Genomic DNA, 10,592 nt, shown 5'->3' on the forward strand with positions numbered 1-10,592 from the left:
TGAGAAATGAAGTCAATACTGATTCAAGGCTGTTACAGTACATCTCAATATTAGAAATTGAGCTGCCTGTGATTTAACTTTGCAATCCAGCCTACAGTATTTCTAAAGTAAAAAATGAAGATCATAGATATTTGTTAAAAGAATATGCTGAAATACTTTAGGAAGGAAAGAATTCTGGACAATTATAGAAGTCCTTTTTCATGAGTTCAAAGACAAGAATGTACCATTAACTACTTTGTAATATCTGCTTGTGCAATGTGTACTGAATAATAGGCCAGAAGGTATTTAAGTTTGCCTATTTAAAGGCATTTTCATGGGGCTATTTTTTTTTTATGAAAGACTAAGATGTTTTCAAATATATATTGATTGAAATACTATTACTTAAGACAGTGAATCACAAAGTACAAAAAATCTCTGACCAGCAGGTGCTGATATGTGATCTCAGATAGCCACTTAAAACATTCATCAGAAGATGACCGCTTTCAGGACCTGATTTTTTTTTAATGAAAAACATCTATTCATAGACACTGAGCTAAATTTGCCAGTTTAGGAGGTAGAAACTAGCCAGAGGTAAACACAACAGCAGTGATAGCAGTGGAAACAATAAATATTGGAAGAAGTATCTGTCATTGTTCAAACAAAGTAAAGACTGTTACAATCCTCCAAAACAGTGTTCAATGCAAGTGCGTGGCTCCCTTCTAAAAGGCAACACAGATATCCAAGCGTCAGTCAAATGACAGAGACATTCCATTGAGTCAAGAATCTGGCCTCATGCTTTTGAATTTGAATAGTTTAAGAAAACTACCAGGATCTGCATAGTCCTTACTCTATTCATGATCTTACTTTTGTGTGCATTGTTTTAGTTCCTGTCCCTGAGGCATTACAAACATGATGTTTTGCCTTCAGGATGCCAAAAAAATTTCTACCTATAGCTGACTCTATAAAGCAGTGTTCCAGTGTTCACTCTGACCCTCTCCTCATTTCCATTCTGTAGCTCTTTTCCTCAGCACTTGGCTATAAATTTAGGACATACCCAGCATATCAATTGCTGGGTTCAAAACCTATTGAAGAGCACACCAATATAGGTTGCATTAGGGGTTTCTTTAACTATTAGGATAAGAAAACGGGTTGTTTCTGGTGGCCTAAAATTAAATCTGAATAACTGGCAAGTATCTTTCTGGAAAAAGACAAACTGTGTAACACATTTTGTACATTCACAAAGGCCTTTGAACCATTACCTCTTCTTCTAGATATTGTACTTGATTTTGAGCTGGCACAAGATGAGAGCTAAAAGTTCAGCCTTCTCATACTTGTAGAGCTTCAGAAAGAAGCCGTATACATTAACGTTCTTTAAAAGCACATTCATTGTATTGTTAAAAAAAAAGGCATTTTGGCTGGAAAAGAATTTTAAACTCAAGTAAAGGAAACTCCTTTTATGACAAATACCAGGAAATTAATATGGGAAATATCAGTGAAACCAACAGCAGTAACAGGGATAATTTTATTTTGTATGGAAGTTCAAATGACCATGTACACTGACAGTTACTTTTTTGTGTACACCATTTAACATCCTTTCTTGCAGAGTTCAAAAGAATAATTATGCCACTTAGAGGTAATGGTAAATCCTCAAACTTGACAGATTCTTGTCAGAAAAAAACATAAACTGGTTTTTATATATTGTATTATTAAAGACTTCCTGCATTATTCTCTCCTATCTTCCCTCTTGCAAGCCTGAAATAATCTTCCAAGTACACTCCCATTCCAAGAAGTCGACTTGCAGTTCTTCCCAGGGCTCTGCACAGCTGATGTTTTTTGATCACAGCCTGCTCAGAGACAGCAGAAGAAATAGGACCATGATTGTGAATGGTTACAGATGAAGAGTTTTCAGCAGTGCATTGCTCCTTGTTCCTCCTGCAGCTGCAAGGAGAATCTCATTGTTCCTGATGCCACATGGGCAGCTGCTGGCAGCAGCCAACCCTCCAGCCCTGGGAAGAAGCTCTGGGTCTGGCTCTGTCCTGCAGCACCAGGACATGGGCAGAAGCTCAACACTGTTTGGGCAGGTGACACTGTTGGAAAAGTCAGGTTCATTCTCCATGGAAAACCATCCTCCCCCCTCTAACAGACTGCCACTCTCAATAGCCACTTCCCTTGTCCAACCTTTTGTTTTCTTATATCCTACACTGGAAGCTAAGCTAAAGGTGCACATTTTGAGAGGCCAGAATTCAGTTTGCAAAGGGCTGTGCATTCTACCTGCATGATTAAAGCGGAAAGGGCCATGTGATTACATTTTGTGTGTTCACAGGAATCTTTAAGAGTTGTTGTTCCCAATAAATGAGACAACACAAAGTGGCTCTCAGCTTCATGATAGTATGATTTGATCTATTGTTTTGTATTTTTTTGTTAGAAATAGGCCACCTTCCTATGACTATGAGACCTACATTTTTCCTAAATTCAGAGCACCTTCTGAAAGAAAGATTTTCTGTGAAAGAAGTTCAATGGACTGGACTTTTTAATCCAATTATGTTCAGTAAATTCCTGCTGTTCCAACATTAAATAAAATTCTGTATTAATGAATTCTGTGTGTAGGTGGCTAATTGCATTTGGTATCACATTCAAAAATTCACAAGCAAACATGTCTCTCATTTCAACTCTCACCATCTTTTTCTCCTCTAATCAACATTAGCAGCTTTACAATGCAACAATCTAGAGCATGGACTGTTTCTCAGGCTGCTGAAGTTACTACAGCTTTTTCCTTATGCCAAACATTAGACTTATTTCCTGCCCCATTCCTACCCCCCACCCCTTCATTCCCCAAGAAGAGTAGAAATCTCATATTGTAATAACTCTTCTGAAAGACTGAATGCAGGATTTTGGAAGGCTCTTCAACTCTAAGCACTAAGACTGAATCAGAACAGCTGAAGAGCTTGCAGTATAGCTGTCTCGGCAGTAATCATTTATTCCAGCTGAATGCTAACAGCAGTCATCTACTCTAACTGAATGCTAACAATCCTTTCTTGAGTCACACTGCTGTTATCCTGCTACCTATTGCCTGCAGCAAAGTCAATACAGTGTTTCTAAAAATAATAATAATAGCGATAAAACTTTAAAAAAATTACATGCTGCAAGCTAGTTTAAAGTTGGACATTTTGAGAGGTCAGGGAATTTAGTATGTGAAGGGCCATGGTACTCCCACTGACATGGTTCTGAGCCTGAGCCAATAACCCTGAGTGCAGCTCAGTGGCCTCTGTCCCTGGCAAACCCAGGGCTTTACTGCATCACTACTTGATGGATAAAGTTGGCTTCTGACCTGATCATGCCAGTGCTTTTTGCTACCTCCTCTGGCTTTTTAGGAAGATCTACTCTCAAGGAGAAGACTGCTGTAAGCTGCCTCAAGCTCTGGTGTCTGATTGGTTGAAACTCAGATACCTGGAAGTTTTCATTGACAGGGCTTGGAGCAACCTGATCGAGTGAAATGTGTCCCAGCCCACAGCAGATGATTTGGAACTAGGTGACCCTAAAGGTCCCTTGCAACCCAAACCATTCTGATCTCAAAGCGTCAGTATATGCCAACTATACCAACTCACCAAATTTGATTGTTTTTTCATTTTTTTTAGCTTTTTTTTTTCTTTTTTTTTTCTTCACAAAAAATCTTTAGATAGGTATTTTATGTATATAGATATTTTATATAGATATTTTAAGCAACAAATTGATCAGGATAAACACAGGAAATGCCCATGACTAACCATCTCAGAGGATATTATCAGTTTAAATTATGTACTTCATTACCCATTTTTAGTCCCAGGTACTTCTGAAAAGTCATGAAACAAATATATTAATGAAATACCTATTAGTCACCATCACTACCCAGTAAAATACAAATTGAAGCTGAAACTGTAAAAACAGTCAAACAAACCAATGAAAAAGCAAAGAAATACTTTCACATGAGCAAAGAAGAAAAATTTTATATAAATGGTGAAGCAGCAGTTTGCCCCATTTCCAGGTTGAGTCATGGGTGCTGTAGTGCAGGTATAATACATATAACAAGACCCCCTATATATTCTGGTGCATTATCAGTGAGCCTTAACTGACTGACTAATTTATGAGGTGCAAAAAGAGTTTTCTGTCAAAAAACAAGTAATTTTGTTGTGCTCTGCCCCAAAGCTCAAGCAAAAGGTAGCTTGTATTTGCCATACCAATTAATCTATTTCTGCTATTGCCAGCTAAAAAACCTCATTCACATTCTGGAACACATGAAAAAGAAATACATTTGTTTTTAGGCCTTTCAAAAATACAGTATGTTCTACACAGGGTGGTGCATAGCTCATTGCTTTGTTGACCATCCATGAACATTGGTATTTGTCAGCATTCCAGGCAGCCAGCCATGCTTGGTTCAGGGCTGTTTAGAAAAGATTTGGAATAGCATTAAGCAAATAAACACAGTACTTCATAGAACATTAATGATTGTCATAACCAATAGAAAACATTAGCACACAAAACAAAACAATGGGTTTAAAATGCCCACAGAGAGAGATTCAACACCAGTTTCCTTTGCAAACTAAATATGCTTTGAAGATATATCTTACAATGGTTGATAAAGCAAGAGGTTTGACAGGGGGCCAATTTAAAGCAGCCTTTTTTCAAGTTTTGTCTGACTGTGAGCCAGGTAGGGAATAGCCTGCTTCATGGACGAGTGTTCACTTGCAAGGGTTTTCCCTATAAATTTGAGTTAATGGTCAATAACAGGAATAAGACTTTCACAGTCATGGATTAAGGGAAACAGACTCGGCGGTATACTCTGATTCTATAAGAAATAATTTCATTTTCCCCTCCTTTTTGCCGGTTAAAGAATTTGTTAAGCTATAGCTTGTTTAGCAAAGTCAGTTTAAAATCAGTTTACTGAGAAAGGAAAAAAAGAGGATCAGTAAAAAAAAGAGGATCAATAAGAAAAAAATATCTGTATCAGGTTATTGCAAACACCACCAGTGTTACTATTATAGCAAGCATAATTTTAATTGTAACTGGGGGAAAACACCCAAACCCCAAAAGCCACACAGCTGTCCCTTTTATTTCATGACAAGTTTCTCAGTGTTCCTCATTCCCCAATGGTTAACAGACATATTTTGTCATAAATCACTACAAAAAAATTCAGTGCCCTTCACTGGTTGCAGCATTTGTATCCGAAAGAGAGGTTGGAGTTTCTGTGTAAAGAGGGTGAGGTTTTGACGTGGAGAGCTTATTCACCACCTACTGTGTTCAGGTTGCAGAAAGGATTTCTACACAACTTGCCTTTAAAGCAACCAAAAGAAAAGCGTTGTTGTTACTAAATTCAAGTTTCACATTTAACTCTTCTATTTTATTTTCTTCAAGCAGAAGTTGTGCAAAGCAGAAAAACAGATAACTGGGAAAAAACTAAATTTTAAACTGTAATCATAATACAGGGAGAAAGCCACAAGAAGCAGTAGAAGCTCTCAAGCAGGTGGCGGTTTTCCTCTGTGTCTAAAGAGGTTTATCATCAGGAATTCCATGGCATAGGGTTGTGTAATACTTTTATGAAATCAGGCACCCTCCTCTATGCTCTTTATTATAAATTTTTAAAAACCATGAGTCATTTCCTCATCGATATTCATTTGTCAAGCACAAATTTGCTTCATTATATCTGGTAACTAAGGATGTAAATAGTAAATGGGTGACAAAGAGAGATGGTGAGTTGATAAACTAGATCCTGTCCTCTTCATTTGCCTATCACCAGGCTGACAGGCTGCACTTCATGCACACTTCTTTCTTTAGGTGCTTATGTTTATTTATCATGAGGCTAATTCAGCATGCATTCAAATTAATAAGCATAATTTTGTCAAGGTCAGGAGGTTTCGGACTGCAGCCTAAATGCTTAACTTCTTGTCACTGTTTTCCCTATCAAAATCAGGGCTTAAATAGAAGCTCAGTATATCAGACACTTGAGTCATAACCAATTTCATTCCCCTCTGGGGTGGATCCTCCACTTTTCCCATTGGCTAGCACTGACTCATTCTGTACTTTTGTCATTCCTATTTTTTTACCTCCTTAAAAACATTACCTTAATGTGAATATTGTTTAGGTGGAGGTTTTTAACTCCAAGAATATTCACATGAAGCTATACATCCCACTTTTATGTAGACCTTTTTTTTTCTTTTGCTTTAATTTATTGTACTTGCTTTTATGATTTAAATTTAAGTCACGGAGTACTCTGAGCTTCTTCCTATAGCTCATTTCACCAGTAACATCTAACTCACCGACTACTCTGGTCACTAACACAATTAGTTAGTTAATTAGTAGGTCCATTTTTAAATATTGCTCTAGAAAGGGAGGGGAAATTCCAAGCTAACAACAGTCCTTTCTTGAAAAATAATCTATTTTCCCACCTTAATGTAAAGAGTGAGTTGAATACACCTCATAAGATAACAAGCAGTAATCTACCCTGAGGGTATGGTACCATGCAGGCAGGAGAGCTCACATTCTTTGTGCAAAGCAGTACAAACTGATATGGAATTTTTAGCCATCATCTCCCCAAGAAATCCCAAGCAAGTCAGGAAAAATACCCTTTTAACTGCTTCCATGAAAAACATTGCTCTCAGAAACTCTTCTGAGAAAATTAAAACCTACACTTTGTAAAATTTACCCTCCATTTTATATAGATGCAACTTCTCTTCCCAATTATTTTTCTGCTTCTACTCACAGGTCCCCCTGGAACTAATAAATGTTACTGACCAAAGCTGAATCTTAATCTGACTCCACATATTCTGAGTGAGAGACACAACATTCCAAGTTTTAATAGATGGTTTGTTGGTTCAAATTTACATCCACAAAATATTACAAAATGTGATGGAAATCTCCTATCTTTGCAAAGTCTCAGTAGGTTCCGTCACAGAAATTTAGTCCATGAAATGTACTTTGCATCAAAACTGTTTTTTAAAGAGATTTGTTGAATAGATTTTTTTTTCTAGGCATCTCCCCGGATGTCCACCTTCAGGTTTATTTCAGAGAAATTAGTTGAGCATTTGTTTGTGACCTCTCTGAGGTTTCTTGAGAGATGACAAAAACCAGTGATGTCTCAGAGGTGATGGTCAGCCTCCCAGTTTATGACTGCATGCCTCTGTGGTATCTGCTCCTGTTCAAAACTGGAAACTTCCATTTTTGCTCATATATTGTTTGTTCTCTTCTGTCTGGGGCACACACATCACTCCAGTGGAGACACACAGGCAGAGACAGAGGGGCAGCTGTCTAAATATTATTCAGGCAGTATGAAGCTAAGCGTGGAACCCATAGCAGTGTGTAAGCTACTGCTGGAGCACGGGAAAAAGGGCAGATATTCTGAGGACACAGTGTAAGAGAACATACAGTTAGTTGTAAATGCAAGGAAATATACAGTCAAAAAACAAAGTTACAGTGGCCTGAGCTACTTATTACTTGTTCTTGAAATAGGTAAAGCTAGAAGGCATATGCTAATAGTGCTACAATGCGTCACTGCTATCAAACACCATTAACTGCTCCGACTTTTGAGTGTGTAGTTGTTATGAATGGATGATGTAGGTTTAAATTTGCTCTTGCCTTTTGCCCAGGCCTCTGGCAGCAGGAAGTGGTTTTATTGAGGTGTCCATCACCCCAGGATCCACTCTTACTCACAAGTTCTTTAATAACAGCTGATTCAGTCTATTATAGAATGAATTATGTATTAATAGGCACAAAACTAACACACATAAGACTTAAAACATACTATTACTACACAGGAATAAGACAAAAAGGGGATACTAGTATAATACATGTGGAGTTAAAGGTACCATTAAATTTACAGCTAGCTAAGAATCAGTATAATTTAGGATCCATTGTTTCTTACCATCCAATCTTGGTGGAGTACATATGGAAAAATCCTCTCTCTCAATTCTCAGGAAAGTGACCTGACATTCCAAAGGAGTGTGTAAGAGACTTCTGCCTCTGTGATAACTCATGAAGACTTTTATAGACATAAGGACCATGTCTTTTGGTCACTGATGTTTATTTTCTTTTATCTCTTTCCACATCTGCTCTCATACCACGATGTGTACTTGGGGCTGGAGTTCTAGACTCTCAGTGCTTGGAGGTGACCCCTTGCTGGGCCCTCTGACCCTTTGCTGGGCTATTAATCTGGCCTGAGTTATCTCTTCCGAATGCCCCAGCCATGAGAGAGAGTAGTCCTGTAAGGACTGGCATGAAAAATTCTGGGCTTCTATTATTCCTGTATTCTGAGTAACTGTCTTTTCAAAACTGAATTGTACTAATGCTGCAGTGGGAGTGCACTCTTGGATCACACATCAAAAAATCCACACATATAATCCCAGTCATGGCAGTGTGATCACTGTTCATGTCAAGATTTATCAGGCAGCATTTCTCATGCTACATTGTTTTTCCTAACATAGGTATTCACAAAAAAATTCATTCAGGTGGAATTAGCTGGTTGCTTCACAATGTCTCTGATACAGGCGATATGGATATACGTGATATAAAGCATTACTTTCTTCAGAAGCAAGAGTAGAAAAAGGATCATAGAACATGAGCAGCTGACAAAGCCCCTAAAGACTCTTGGTGCTGCCCTCACTCTAAGTGACTTACTCTATCAATCACTGTTAAATTTATCACCATTTTAATGGACAACTTCTTTGCCTCTAATATAGCTGACAAGCTTCATTTTTGATCAGGGCAATATGTAAAGTCTAGTTTTGGATCTTATCAGTGCACATCTTATAGGTTATCTTTCCGGTCATATAGTTGAGTTTCCCAGAATTATTATTATGCAAGTTGTGATAGACATCACCTTGAATCTCATTATAAAAGCACTGAAATACTTTTTTTAAAAAGCAATAATTAAAATTTTATAGCTTTATAAGTAATTAATTGCAATTACAGCTTAGGATCTAAGACTCCCCAAGCAGAAGTCTTAGAAGTCACAGAACATACTAATTTTCTTAAGATCATATTGTCACTTATACTATGCAAGCCTGATGACAGTTGCCATCACTCCAATCCTGCCTATACAGATATGAAAAGGAAGTGATAGAATTAAGTTTTCTAAGATAAAGTTACTCCACCCTCAAGATATTCATATTTATCTCTGAAATCTGTCATTTTTCTGAAAGGTCTTACAATTGATTCTGCTCCTGCCATCTTTATCACAACAAGACAGATTCTACAGGATGAATTTTTAATAGCTATCAAGGGATCATTTTCATTGCTCATTTTATAGTCCTGGTATATTTTCATTTATGGCTGACCAGTTATATTGAAAAAGACTATAGAAAAGAAGTGCTAGGTCCTCTCTTCCAGTGCAGTGTCAGCAAAATATAGCAAGTCCAATTTGTCATAGTATAATCAAAGATCTTCTAATGATTCAGATTTCATATGCACAACCTCAGTTCCACCAGCAACACATATTTTTTAGCTTTTCCTATTGAAAAAAAAAAAGTGGACTATTTTTGTCAGCAACTAAAACACGGACTAAAATGTGGCAAAACCTCAAAGTCCTCATTTTCAGGTGATGAGCAATCTCCAAAAATAAAATTTGTACATTTGTAAATAAGACCGAAAATTATGTTACCCAAACTAGAAGCATAGAGGAATGTGGCCCTAAAAACATAGAGACTATTGTTTAAATGTTTGGCTCAATTCTTTCAGGTTGATCAATAGCAAATTCACTAAAAACTAAAGATTTTTCTCTAAAGGAGCTAGACTTCATTTTACAGAAAGCATTGAAGTACCATTTAAAATGTAAAAGGCTTTTAGGAGAATTGCCCTGTATTGCATTTGGTATTTTAAAACATTCCACTTTTACATCTCAGTGATTTATAGTTTTTGTTGTATGTTGTATGTTGTATGTATGTTGATGCAGTGGAAGAGAGGCCACAAAGCTAGGTACAAGTAAGCTTTTCCTTCTTCCTCTTTGATTGCTATTTCCTGGTTAGAGCTCTACTACTTTAGTAAAAACCCACCATTTTTGTAAAAGCACTGTCAAACTATTTACAATAACAAGTAGACTTGAAATCTCTTCTTAATCTATCTTTATTTGCCCTACAAAAATAATGGCATGATGCATACTGTCGGATATATTTACATAAATCAGACTCCTGAAAGTTTCTCCTGATAATTAAATAGAATGTAATTGCTTCCTAATTAAGCTTAACCTTCCCAATCTCCAGAAGAAGTAATTTCAATAAGTTAATAACCAAATGAAAACAATTTTAGTGTATATGATCATGAAAATTTTACATACATAGATGTTGAAACTTTACAAAGAGAAGCCTGAATAAACAAATTTCATTTACCTTCATCAAGTGCTTTTCCTTGAATATCAATTTGGTCTTTATTAAAACCCTGTCATTTCTTATTGGGATGAATGGTACTTTGCTTTTTAATTTAATTTTTGAAATATATTCCCAATTATTCTTTCATCCACTAGATGATTTAGTTACACCTTATTAGCAGATAATTTTGCACTGGAGTTTGAGGCACCTTATAACTTGTATTTATTACTTGGATTGTCTCTGAGAAGGTGACACTTATCATTAAGTTTGCAATTAGTGCAGTAT

Source organism: Aphelocoma coerulescens, chromosome 13 (assembly GCF_041296385.1).
Source record: "Aphelocoma coerulescens isolate FSJ_1873_10779 chromosome 13, UR_Acoe_1.0, whole genome shotgun sequence".
Classification (NCBI taxonomy): domain Eukaryota; kingdom Metazoa; phylum Chordata; class Aves; order Passeriformes; family Corvidae; genus Aphelocoma; species Aphelocoma coerulescens.